The sequence below is a fragment of the Balaenoptera musculus genome, chromosome 18 (genome assembly GCF_009873245.2).
Source record: "Balaenoptera musculus isolate JJ_BM4_2016_0621 chromosome 18, mBalMus1.pri.v3, whole genome shotgun sequence".
Lineage (NCBI taxonomy): Eukaryota > Metazoa > Chordata > Mammalia > Artiodactyla > Balaenopteridae > Balaenoptera > Balaenoptera musculus.
In genome coordinates this window covers 6,736,834-6,749,305 of record NC_045802.1, presented here as the reverse complement: position 1 = coordinate 6,749,305, position 12,472 = coordinate 6,736,834, and the positions used below count along the sequence as shown (strand labels likewise).

Below are 12,472 nucleotides of genomic sequence, written 5' to 3'. Positions count from 1 at the left end.
TGGCCGTGTTGGAGGGAAATGACTGAATGGAAAGTCAGTGTGCCCTCTGTGGCTCCCCTTCCTCTCTCTCCCCACCGCTTTCCTGCCCTGCTCATTTTTCCTTTTACAGTCTGCGGGGATTTCTGAGTTAGGTGGCCAGGGGGTCCTGTCCAACTCTTAAGAGGGTAAGATTTCGTCTCTCAAATTGTCAGGTGTTAAAAATAGAGGTTGGGGCTTCCCTGGTGGCGCAGTGGTTGAGAGTCTGCCTGCCAATGCAGAGGACACGGGTTCGAGCCCTGGTCTGGGAAGATCCCACATGCCGCGGAGCAACTGGGCCCGTGAGCCACAACTACTGAGCCTGCGCGTCTGGAGCCTGTGCTCCGCAACAAGAGAGGCCGCGACAGTGAGAGGTCCATGCACCGCGATGAAGAGTGGCCCCCGCTCACCGCAACTGGAGAAAGCCCTCGCGCACAAACGAAGACCCAACACAGCCAAAAAAAAAAAAAATGTTGTTTGCTCACTGGCAGGCGGAGCGTTTCTGGGACCGAAGCTGCGGTCCTGGCACGCGGGCCGCGCCTCCTCTTCGTGATCCTCCAGAACCGCAGAGTCCCGTGTCTTCCGCGCTCAGACACTGACACAGTATAGCAAGAGCGGAGGTGGAGCCTGACAGCCGCTCGAGGCACTTAAGCCGTGCTGAGCCCCGCACCTCACCTGTGAAGCGTTGACGGGCCCGCGTGGCAGGTGCCCCGCTTCCTTTCTCTCTCAGGGGGCCCCCGCCAGCAGTCCCATCCCCACGGACTTTTGAGCATCTCCACGTGACGCAGGGTGAAGGAGCTCGCGCAGAACTTCAGGATCAGGTTCACTCTGAGAACCTGGATTAATAAGTGAAGCTTGTCTTAGTCCTCAGCACATGTTTTCATCTTGTACTTTTTTCCTTTGTCTGCTTGCCTCTTAGTAATTCCCAGCCCAGGTTTGGGGACATCGAGGGTTTTCCAGCGACGTGGTGACAATGTTTTGCTTTCTTGTGAATACATGTTTAATCGCAGGCATTATTTGTAGGTTTTTTAAGAGTAAAACTTTACTTGAAAATATTTTAAAAACCAGTTCGCTTATTAAAACACTGCATCTGTGGAGCACTTCGCTCACAGGTCTGCACAGCGCGGCAGGTTCCGCCCGCCTCGGCGCTCCGCAGCCTTCTGTTGGTGGGGACTGTGCTGGCACTGGAGGACGTCCAGCAGTGTCCCTGGCCCCTGCCGCTGCATGCCAGCACCACCCTCCGTCAGCTGCGACAGCAAAGCTGTCTCCAGACATGGCCAAGTGGTCCCTGGGGGGCAAGATCACCCCCAGTTGAGGACCACTGCCCTACAGCCCCCGACTCGGTGCCCCCAGCCCCCCAGCCTCTCTGGCTGCCCCCTCGCTCTTTGAGCCTCCCCAGGAGATTTACGCCCGTGGGCGGCACGGCCTCCCCTGGCCTGCTGCAGCGCGTGCAGCCGAGAAGGACTTGGTGGCCTTGTCGTGGAGTATCTTGCGTCTCGAAGGAAGGATGAGTTATCAAATTGTGGTCTTTTCCTTGGTGCAGAGCTGGCTGGAGTAATGTTAATTATTGAAGGGTTGGGAGTAGGATTAATATCTCGCTGTTACTTCTTTGACCGCATTTCCTTTAGAGTTTGTAACTTTTTTCCCCCTAATAAGCATTGTAGAACCACAGGTGGCTATATATATTGTGAGGTCTTTCAGGCAGCTTTTAGGTTTAAATGTTATTGCTGCCTTGGGGGGTGCACACAAACCGGTGTTGGTCCCAGTAAAGGTGGAGTCAGGGTGGACAATGGAAATTGCCGCGAGAGGTGAGACAGTCACATCCTCCGTGGACGCTGGAATCCGTTCTGGGGAACCTTTAGTAATAGCTATAAGACCCCCTGTCATCACGAGCCCCCTGTCCTCAGGTGGAAGCCAGGCCTTTCTCACTGGGCACCTGTGAACAAGAGCGTGGCCTGCCGTCGTAGAGCCCTGGGCGGCAGGAGGTGTGGGTCGCGGGGAAGGCCGGGGACACGATGTGTGAAAGTGCTGTGGTTTCTGGTACCGGCCAGGTCGGCCCCTCGTGAGTGTATTATTTCAGTCGACGACAGTCGGCCTCTTTCTGGATAAATGCCAAGCGCAGAGCTTCAAGACTGGGGAGCTCAGGAGAGAGGGGGTCGCTCCCAGGTTCCCGTGGTCTGGAAGGCCGTGTCGGGGTCACCAGCTCTCGGCGCGTGGCAGGAGCAGCTGCCGTGATGTCAGCTCTCAATGCAGCCCCATGGCGCCCGTCCTGCAGGGTCATAACGGGAAGGGGAACAAAGTGCACGCGTCTCTGAGGACACGTTTGGATCCTTGGGTGACACCTGGACGCCTCTCTCCCCGACTCAGGTTTTGAGTCCATCATCCCTCTCTTTCCTTGAACAGGAAGGATATTAACTTCTTCGCGGTACTCGTCAGCCTCTGAGCCCATGCTCCCTTTTAACAAACAAAAATCTCATGCTAAAAATTTCAAAACTGTTCATGCCAAAGAAAACATTTAATTAAAATATGTATTTTTTCAAACTACAGATGCCCTCCTTCCAGGCTTCCAACCCCCCATGCATCCCCTTGGGAGGTCCTCGGCTGTTCCAGGGGCTCGAGGCCAGCCAGGGAGCTCTGTTCTTGCCACAGTGCTTGGCTGCAGTCAGAAGACTTAACAGAATTCCCCTAACTGCCTTGAACTCTGTTCTTGTAGCTTCATTCCTTACAATGACGTTCATAGCTGACCTTCTCATGGGATGGAGCACTTGCTTGTATAATGGGGTCTCATCTTATTTCTAGTAATTTCATGGAATTGCTTTAGGAGCTCAGAAGCGTGCTACCTCCTGTTGATATTTCATGCATCCTTATTTATCAAAGACGTGTTCCTAGTCGCAGAATGTAAATTCTGCCGAGGCAGGATTTTGGTCTAGTTAGTTCACCGTGGCATCTCTGGTTTCTAGAACTGTATGTGGCACTCAAAGACATTTGTGGCATGAAGAACAATACACAAACTCATTCAAAGGCAAAGCAGCTGTTTAAGCCGCCCCAAAGTTGGGCATTGTGTTTAATAAAGCAAAAAACCTGTTTAGTAGTTCCTATCAATATACTTAATGGGAAGGCCTGATGCCTTTGGATTTATAAATTATTCAGTGGAAGTACGTTTACTGATGTTTTTGGGTGATTTTATGTATGTATTTCCTATCAGTGTGCGGGTGTCCCCTGTTACACAGAGCCACGTGGTGTCATGGTCACACCTGTGCGGTGTCTGTGCCCTTGGAAGCCTGGCAAGGGTGGTGTTGGAATGCTGCTTGCTGTATTTATGAAAGCAGTGAAATCAAATTCTTTAGGTATGAGATGGTTGTAGCATTCTCATTACCCTGTTTTTAACAAGTGAAATTTCAAATCCGAAGTAGAATAAATCGGTTGGAACATTCTTGGATTAAAGAAAAGCAGTACTAATGAGTTTTATTACTATGCATTCCAATCCCATTAATCCTGGTGGGTTCAGCCTGGCTTAACGTACGGCAGGCCTTCCTTTAGCACTTAAGTTTGGCATTAACTGCTTTGATACCATGACGGGGAAGTGAGAGCAGAGTGAGGCGCCCTCTCAGGCTGCCCCGTCCTGCCTAAGGAAGCAGGAGGGCAGCTCCGCTGATGGGGCCTAAGTCAGCCTGGCTGAGCCCGCGCCGTAGGGCATCCCTGAAGCAGCGGTTCTCAAGCTGTTCTATCTCAGAACCCTTTTCACTGTCAGAGATTATTGAGGGGCTTCCCTGGTGGCGCAGTGGTTGAGAATCCGCCTGCCAGTGCAGGGGACAAGGGTTCGAGCCCTGGTCCGGGAAGATCCCACATGCCGCGGGACAACGAAGCCTGCACTCTAGAGCCCGCGAGCCACAACTACTGAGCCCGTGAGCCACAACTACTGAGCCCACATGCCACAACTACTGAGCCCACATGCCACAACTACTGAAGCCCGTGCGCCTAGAGCCCGTGCTCTGCAACAAGAGAAACTAGCGCATTGAGAAGCCCGTACACCACAATGAAGAGTAGCCCCTGCTTGACGCAACTAGAGAAAGCCCACGCGCAGCAACGGAGACCCAGTGCAGCCAAAAATAAAATAAATAAGTAAGTAAGTAAGTACATAAATAAATAAATAAAATTAAAAAAAAATTCTTTGAGAACTCCACAGAACTTTTGCTTATGTGGGTTGTATGTATCATGTTACAAATTAAAATTCAGAACAACTTAAAATATTTATGTATTAGTCCTGCAAAAAGTAACAATAACAATAAACGATTTTACATTAACAAGTAACATTTGTTATGGAAAACATTTTTATGGAAAACAGCTAGTTTCCAAAACAAAAAAAGTTTAATAAGAGTGGTGTTGTTTACCGTATTTACAAATTTCTTTAATGTTTAGCTTGATAGAAGGCCACTTGATTCTTATGTCTGATTATACATCATTCAGTTTTGATGTATCGTTTTAGTTGAAATACATAAAATGTGGCCGCAGATCTGTACTTGGAAGAGGAAGAGTACTTTAGTAGCCTTTTCAGATGATCGTGGATATTTTTTGGTACCGCACAAAAACTCGACAGGTGGTAGCTGGTACCCCGTGGAGTCTGAAACCATATCCGTGAGCTTTTTGTACTCTGAAATGGGTCTATTTTGTACTTTGAATCAATCTTTTACCCATATGTGATTCTGTTTCAGTGGATTACTGTGTTACTGAATTATCCAGATCTAAATGTTGACAGATTTCATCATATATGTTTTCTAAAAACACATTTGTTAATATCACCACCAAAGTCTTCAGAAAATTCTAAGTTTTGGGAAGCTGTCGACAGAGATCTTGGTGACAGATACCAGTTTTCCACAATTCTAGGTTTTTTTGCTTGAAAGCTCAAATTTTATCATTGGCAACAAGCATCGCCAGTTGTTTTCCTTCTGTATTCTGTTCCTTTCATTCCAGAGTTTTCTTCCTAAAATACAGATCCAATCATGGTCCTTGGCGGCTGGACTCAATGACTTGGTCCCAGCCCCCAGCACTTTGACAGTTTCCAGCCTTGTTTCAAGCCTCTCCGTTTAAAAAACAAAAAACAAAAATGGCTTAAAACAACACAAATTTACTGGATTGGCCAAAAAGTTCATTTGGGATATTCCGTAACGTCTTACTTTTTGGCCAACCTAATACTGTTCTTCAGTTCTGCAGGTCAGAAGTCCAGAATAGGTCTCACTGGGCTCAAGTCCAGGTGTTGGGAGGGTGTGTTCCTTTCTTAGAGCTCTGGCGAGAATCCAGTTCCTTGCCTTTGTCGGCTTCTGAAGGCTGCCCGCCCCCTCCCCCCTCCTTCAGGGACCCTGGGGATTACATCAGACCCACCCCGGGAACGTCTCACCCAGGGTCAGCTGATGAGCACCTTCGTTCCTCCTGCAACCTCCCTGTCATGTAACCTAACGTAGTCACAAGTTCCCAGAGGTAGGATGTGGACACTTTGGGGTTGGGCGGCGTTGTTCTGGCTGTCATATTCTAGCCTCTCCGTTTTTTGTGTTCCGTTCCCGCTCTCTGCGTGTACGTTGGGTAACCTCATCCTCTGAAAAGCCCCAAATTGCAGAAACCTTTCCCGAGGTCTTCAGGTGGAGCCACCACTTTCTCTTCTGCCAAGACAGAGACTCGCGTGTGAGTCAGCTCCGCCTTTGTGCCCAGCTCCCAGGAAGGATCTGTGTGTCCGTCTCCCCCTGGGCTGTGAACCTGGGCCTTAACTCCTCTGCGTTTCTCTCACTGCCCTTGTGGTCCTTGGCCCATGACAGACGAATGCCAGTATGTTGTTGGTTTTGGACATTTGATCGTGGGCTGTGTTTTAGAGGCTACTGAATGAATATTCGGTTTCTAACAAGTGACGTTACAGTTATGTGGGTGAGTGTCATCCTTAGGAGTTGCCAAAATACTTAGAGGTCAAGTGTCATGATAGCTATTACAGCTCAGTATCAAATGGTTCGTGAGAAAAGTGTGTATTTACATAACGATAGAGCAGATGTGGCAAAATGTTAAATATTGGCAAATGTAGATGAAAAGTGTGTAAATATGTGTGTTAACTTCTATGTAGGTTTGGACATTTTCAAAATAGGAAGTGGCAAAGACTGAAATATTAGCACAGAATGAATATACAAAAGGTGTTGGTGGGATGGAATGGTTGGTTCCAGCTGCTGGAAACCTGCTTTGCTGCACTGAAGTGATACAACTGAGCTGTTGATGAGCATCTTCACGTGAGCGTTTGGCTCAGCAATGATCCGCATCTGGGTTCACATCAGGTGCAAAGTCATATGCAGGAAGCTTCGCTAAACCGCTCCAGCTCCTGGGTGGGTGAGTGCATGAGCCTGTGTAGAGTAGGAACGCTGCAGTTGGGAAAACAGAGGACCTTATATGCCACTCGTCCAGGAGGTTCTTCCTGGATGCCCCTGTGAGGAGTGACCGTCCCCGCATTCATTCCTTCTGGGACTGCAGGCCACTCCCCCAGCACGTGGTGACAGAGCACGCCCCGCGTCAGAGCCGTCTGCGGCCCCTCTGAAGTCACGGGCAGCTGGCTGCTCAGTGCCAGTGAGGGCGGTGTCCTAGTGCTGTGTGCCCTGCCCTGGTGCCCTGACACCACGTGCTAGTGCCAGCAAGGGCAGGAGAGTGGTCGATCGCACAGAGGGGCGCCCGCGTGTCCTGGAGGACGCGGCTGAGGCTTTCTGCCCCGCTGACCTCGGTCCTGAATGCCAGCGTCAGGAGAGCACTCGCTCCCCTGGCTGGCCCCCCGCAGGGCCGCAGGGCGTGCGCAGCTCCACCTCTGTGCCCTGGATGTGTGGGCGTAGCCTGTCTGGAAGACGCTTTGCTGTCGTCCTTACTTAGACACGACCCCACATTTGTAGCGGTGGCGGGGTAGAACCTCTGGTTTGGAGGCCGTCTGGTCTGGTTTCCCATCTTCTCCCCAGCGGTGCTCCCCGCGTGCGGCTCTGTCCCCGTGATGGGACCTCGTCTGCCTTCCTGACGCTGAGCTAAGCAGAATCTTTCCTCCCTGCGATGGCCACAGGCTTGGAGGTTCTGGGGCCAAAACAGATGGAGTGTAACGTCTCCTCCTTGCCTCCCAGGAGCCCGCAGCCCCGTCTCGTCCCTCCTGAGACGTCTTCACTCCAGGACCCAGGGATCCTCGGGGGACGAGGTGACAGTCCTCACGTCACAGTGCAGGTACGGTCTGTCCGGCAGCACCGTGGCAGGAGAGTCTGCTCTTTTTTGCTGGAATGTTACTCATTTAGGCCTTTCGCCGGCCGCTGGCTGTTTAAGTTAACTGATAACTAAGCCCTAAGTTGTCTTTTTAATGTCTCACTGCTGCGCCCATCCAGCTCTTCCATCCTTTTGACTCACCAGGAAAGGTTTGTCTTTTCACACTAATGGGTTCTCGAATTCTTACCTGCACTTCTGCTTCGTACAGACCTCTTAACGTCCTGCGACAGCAAGGCCTTCGGTGCAGGGCTCCGTGGGGAGAGGATGTCCCCTCACTCCGGGCGCCGCCTGGTCTGCAGCCCTTGGAGGGACTGTGCCCCGTGGGCGGCCACAGAGCCTCGGCCGTGATGCATCCGCTCCGTGTCTGCCTTTGACTCGGGGAGACTTTGCGGTTTCTCAAGGTCAAGGGCCAGTTCCACTTTCCATTCTGCTCCCAAGATTCTCGTCTTGCTCCTGTGCCTCTCACTCCTCTGCTTGTCACTCTTCTCCTTAAGAATTCTCCTGTAGCTCGTTCTTGGGTTTAGGTGCTATAATGACCTGCTGTAGGTCAGTGTATTTCAGGCTGGTCCTTGGAGCCCTGGAGTCCTGAGCAGGGGCGGGGCACAGGAGCAGGCATGGAGGGCGGGGAAAGTCAAGGCCAGCCAGGGGGGCTCCTTATCCCTTTGTCCCTTTAAATAAGAGCGGGTCCAGTTTCACCTGATGCTTATATTTGGGTTTGGCATAGGATGTAGTTTGGGGAAAAAGAATTCTACTATAAAAATGCCAGAAAGCTGTTGCTCTGCTTATTTTTTGATTAAGAAAACAGGTTCACTGAGTATGGAGACAATCATTTGTGTCACTGTTTCATTTATCACAAGGTGTTTTCAGCTGTGTGTGTGTGTGTGTGTGTGTGTGTGTGTGTGTGTGTGTAAAAGAACTGCAGCTGACTCACCCCACCCCCACCCCCCGCCCTGCAATCTTAGAGTCGTTTGGGGCCGTTCGTGTTCTTACTTCCGCACATGGAGCCGTATTAAGAACGCACACACGATCAGCATCAGCGGCCCTCTGAGTCCTTCCTCAGGGGGCTTGGTGGACGTGTAGCCGTGACCTTTGCCACATGGAGGCGCCTCTCAGGGACGGGCGGGGCGGAGAGGTCGATGTTCTGAGTGAGCACCTTGTTTACGAGGCCGTTGCGGCTTGTGAATGTCAGAAGCAGAGGTTCCCGGGCGCACTTCCCCAAAGAGTCAGGTTAGATCCGTGCAGCAGGGAAGTGGGAGCGGGTCCCATCGTGGGCCTTGCGTAGCCTCTTCTCTCCTCCTCCTTTTCGGCACCTGTTTAGTAGACGTGCTTAAATGAGAGTCGTTCACTCCTCTCTGCTGCTCAGACTCTTCTAGAGCCTCTTCCTCTGTTATCTGGTTCCCAGGCTGCGGGGAGTGTTCACGTTTGAGTGAAGAGCCTCAGGTTGCTGGCTTCTCGGGTCGGCAGGGCCGTGATGAGGTGTGTGGGGAAGCCCTGGATGGTTCCTAGTCCTCGGGCAGGTCCTGAACCGTGTCTAAATCAGGGGACTTCACAGCCCACCGGCCACACCGTGACGGCGCCCCTCCTGAGTGAAGAGACCGGGTGCCAGGTGGTGGCGGAGGTGACGTGTCTCCGGAGGGCTCCGGTCTCTGCTGCCTGTTTGTGCTCTTTGGTTTGTTGTATTGTCTTCTCCTGCCAGGAGAGCAGGAGCTTTGTTCTTTCCCTTCAGCACAGGGAAGGGAGAGGCATATAGTAGGTGTCAGTCAGATAAAGACTTGTTGGATGGATGGATGGCTAATTCGGTCTTTTTTCCAGGCTGTGAGCACCCTGAGAGCAGGGACAGCATATTGCTTATCTTTGTAGCTCCTGCAAGTCCTAGAAGAGGGGCACAGGGTAGAAGCACCATTTTTTAAAAGTGAAATAATAGCCATTTAATGTACGCCATTCTTCCAGAAAGAGGAAGTTACTTTCAAATCATTCCGCCTTAACCAGGAAAAAATAGTTTCAGGTGAAGTAAAGGTTAACTCCATCATTGAAGCAGAGAAAGTTAAAGAAATGTTGGGCTCTAGTTTTTGGGTCCTTGAAGGTTTAAAGAGAAAGTGAATGCAGACTCACTTATTATCTCATGGCTGTCTGGACCGTGGATTAGTCAGCTGTCACTGCACACACACCGCAGACTTAGGGGCCTAAAACATCTGTCTTCTCATGGTTTATCTGGTCGGGAGTCAGAGCACGGCTTAGCTAACGAGGTGCTTGGAGTACCGCGAAGCTGCAGTCAAGCTGTGGACCAGGGCTTGGTTCTCAGCGGAAGGCTCAACTGGGGTGGGATCTGTGTCCCAGCTTCCTTGGGTTGCTGGCCAAATCCGTGTCCTCATGGTTGTGGGACTTAGGGCCCCAGTCTCTTGCTGGCTGACTTGGAGGCCACATTGACTGCACCTTGGGTTTTCCCAGTGTGGCCACTCACTTCCTCAAGCTGGTAAGACAGAGCCTTAAATAGTGTCACATAATTGTGGGGTGACATCCCTCCCCTTTGCCAGGTTCTGCTGGTAGAAGCAAGCCCCAGCTCCCACCCCACTCCCACTCCCACCAGGGGGAGTGGGTCACGGGCCACCTTAGACACTGGCCACTGCAGATCACCTTTCCTTGCCCCTGAGAGGAGGGATTAAAAGTGCTCCCATCTGATACTCATTTTTGTGAAAAATTGTTTTGCTCCTTTCTTTTTTCCACAATGACCCATGACTTTACATCTATTAAAGGATCACAACTCTACAGGATCCATTTATTCTCCCAACCCACGTCGGTGTCCTTGTGCCCTCACTGACCCCGCTGGGCAGTGGGCAGCTCCAGAGAGCTCGGATCCACTTCAGGAACGTTTGGGGTTAAACTGCTTTTTGTGAGCTGCTTTAGAACCCAGTGGTGGCTTTGTCCCATTGTTGGTATAGGAAAACGTGACCCTGATCTCAGGTGACTGACGCGGCTGTGAACTTCTAGAAAGAAGGCAGGCGCCCTCTTCGTGGGTCTTCCTGTGCAGTGGGGCATGTAGAGAGCATTATTTGGGGCATAAGTTGCAACTTCTTTTTTCAGCCTTTAAGAACTCCTTAAAAACGATAGGAGAAGTCTTTGCTGTGTTTCCTCATTCTCTGATGATGTGGGTTCTAATTGTCATTAAGTGGGAACCAGAGAAGGGAGAATTTCAGTTAACTGCAGTCTGGATATTGAACGTTGGCTTATGGCGAGGCCCTGGGGTCACGTTCAGGTGACATTCTGGAGGGACAGCCTGTCCTTCAGGTTACTGCACTGGAGCGTGCATTACAGCAGAGCTGGGGGCTCTGCCTGTGACATATGGTGTACACACGGTCCATCCGACGTGCAGGAAAACAGCCCCTTCACACTCAGCGCCGCCGGCCAGCTCTGGTCTCGTGTCCAGCACTCTGGGCCGCTTTCTCCATCTCGGGCTCAGCCTGATCGTCTGGTCCACTCTCTCCTGGCCTTTGAGCACTCGGTCCTGCATTCCGGTATTCACAGGCCCTCGTGCAACAGGCCGTTTGCTTCCGAGGCCTCACAGTGACTTCGGGTAAACGGCGTCACGTTCTCTGTAAGGGAGGCGTTCTGTTACCACCCACTGGACGTGTCCTCTAAGCGTGTGACATGAGAGAAAACCTTGTGGCGGGAAAGTGCTGGATGGAAGACAGGTGAGGTGGCGAGCCACGAGGGAGGCCGTGGTGTTTCTTTCAAATTGTAAATGCTTTTCTCTTGGGGGTGAGTGTCTGAAGTTTCGGCCACCAGTGAAAGTAGGTTGCCATTACTTTTACCAGCAAGGCCCATCATAAAACATGCATTTCCTACTAGGGGTTATTCCTGCAGGGCGCACCCCACCCCGTGCAGATAATCCCCATGGTAACCAGGGCGTGGGTGCTGGGAATGGCTCAGGGCTCTGAGTGGAGAAAACAGGGACGGGGAACAAATGCTGGTACATATGAAAGAATATAGCATTTGCTTGCGCAAAGCGGCTTTTATTAGTTGGATTAAAATATCCTGCTCAAAGGTGAACATTGAACATTGATTTGCTACCCAGGTAAAGAAGGCCGTTACCCCTCCAGTCTGTCCTGCACGAGACCTGATTAATCCTCCCGGTGTTATGTTGTTGATGCCCTTCCTTTGCACGAAACTTCTACATCTCGAGTGTGAATCCCTCAGCTGCCCATCCGTGACTTTCTAGGCGCACGGCCCTGGCCTGTCCAGCTCCCCACACCCCGGCCCGGCCTCACCTGTGCAGTCTGGCCAGGGTCACCTGCGGCGCAGCGGGCCTGAGCTTCGTCTCCCAGGCAGGTCAGGGTGTGACCTGCTGAAAGGTGGGAGGTGAACCTTAAAATTCAGGTATGTCCCGCACAATGCATAGCACAGAAACACGGATCTACAAGTTTCTCTCTCCCAGCTTTTGAGTAACCTATGAACCACTTCGTTTTTCGTTTTTCTTAAACCTGTGCTGGTTTCTGGGGAGGACGAAATGACCTCGCGTGTGTGTCTGGCGTGGAGCTGGTGTCGTGTAGTGTAGTGTTGGTTTCTAGTGGACCCCAGCTCCCCAAGAGTCTGTTCTCCAGCTCAGTTTTGGGAAACTGTCCCTGATTTTTCACACCTTCTTTACTTTTGAACCAGTGCATTTTCTGGAAATTCCGAGTTTTTTTCAGAGTTGCTTGTGACGGTGGGAAGACTGGGGGAAGGGAGGAAATTACAGGCGTTTGGGGATTAAGGTAGCCCCGGGCTTACGGGTAAATCGGTGCGCTGCCTGGGTTTGTTAGGGTTTGTTGAGTGAGTAACTGAGTACATGGAAGAATAACGGTCTGACCGTGCAGTGGAATTAGATCAGCCTGGCGGGAACCCCCTGCCTTGCTCTGGTTCCAGATGCCAGGTGTCCTGGGGCATTTTGAAGGAGGATGTTTCTAGAAGGAGCCAACGAAAACTCTAGTTGACCTTTCAGGATGCCTTAGAGGCCTAGAGAATTAAAGAGGCAATGTTCTGAGAGTTAGTCTGAGTCCTGTCTTAGGGGAAATTTATTTAAGACATTTCTTTTCCATTTGAGATTGGAGAGCCAGTTCGGTAACGGTCATCAAGGCCCCGGTGAAGTGCCCACAGTTCACACGCGCACGACTTTAGGAAGCCTCCCCGCTCAGGACCGGCCCCTGTTGGGTTCAGGTTCGTG

General features: G+C 51.3%; 1 protein-coding gene across 6 annotated transcripts in view; it reads left to right on the top strand.

Annotated features, from left to right (window-relative positions):
• Positions 1-12,472, top strand: part of SLC7A1 (solute carrier family 7 member 1) — a 69,219-nt gene that overhangs the window by 27,918 nt on the left and 28,829 nt on the right. For 5 of the 6 annotated variants that reach the window (XR_005017232.1, XM_036831708.1, XM_036831706.1 and 2 more), the window contains exon 2: positions 7,143-7,239. The exons of the other annotated variant lie outside the window; for it this stretch is intronic. The gene's annotated coding sequence lies outside the window, so the exon portion shown is untranslated. The remainder of the gene's footprint in view (positions 1-7,142; positions 7,240-12,472) is intronic. 6 annotated transcript variants of the gene reach the window in all.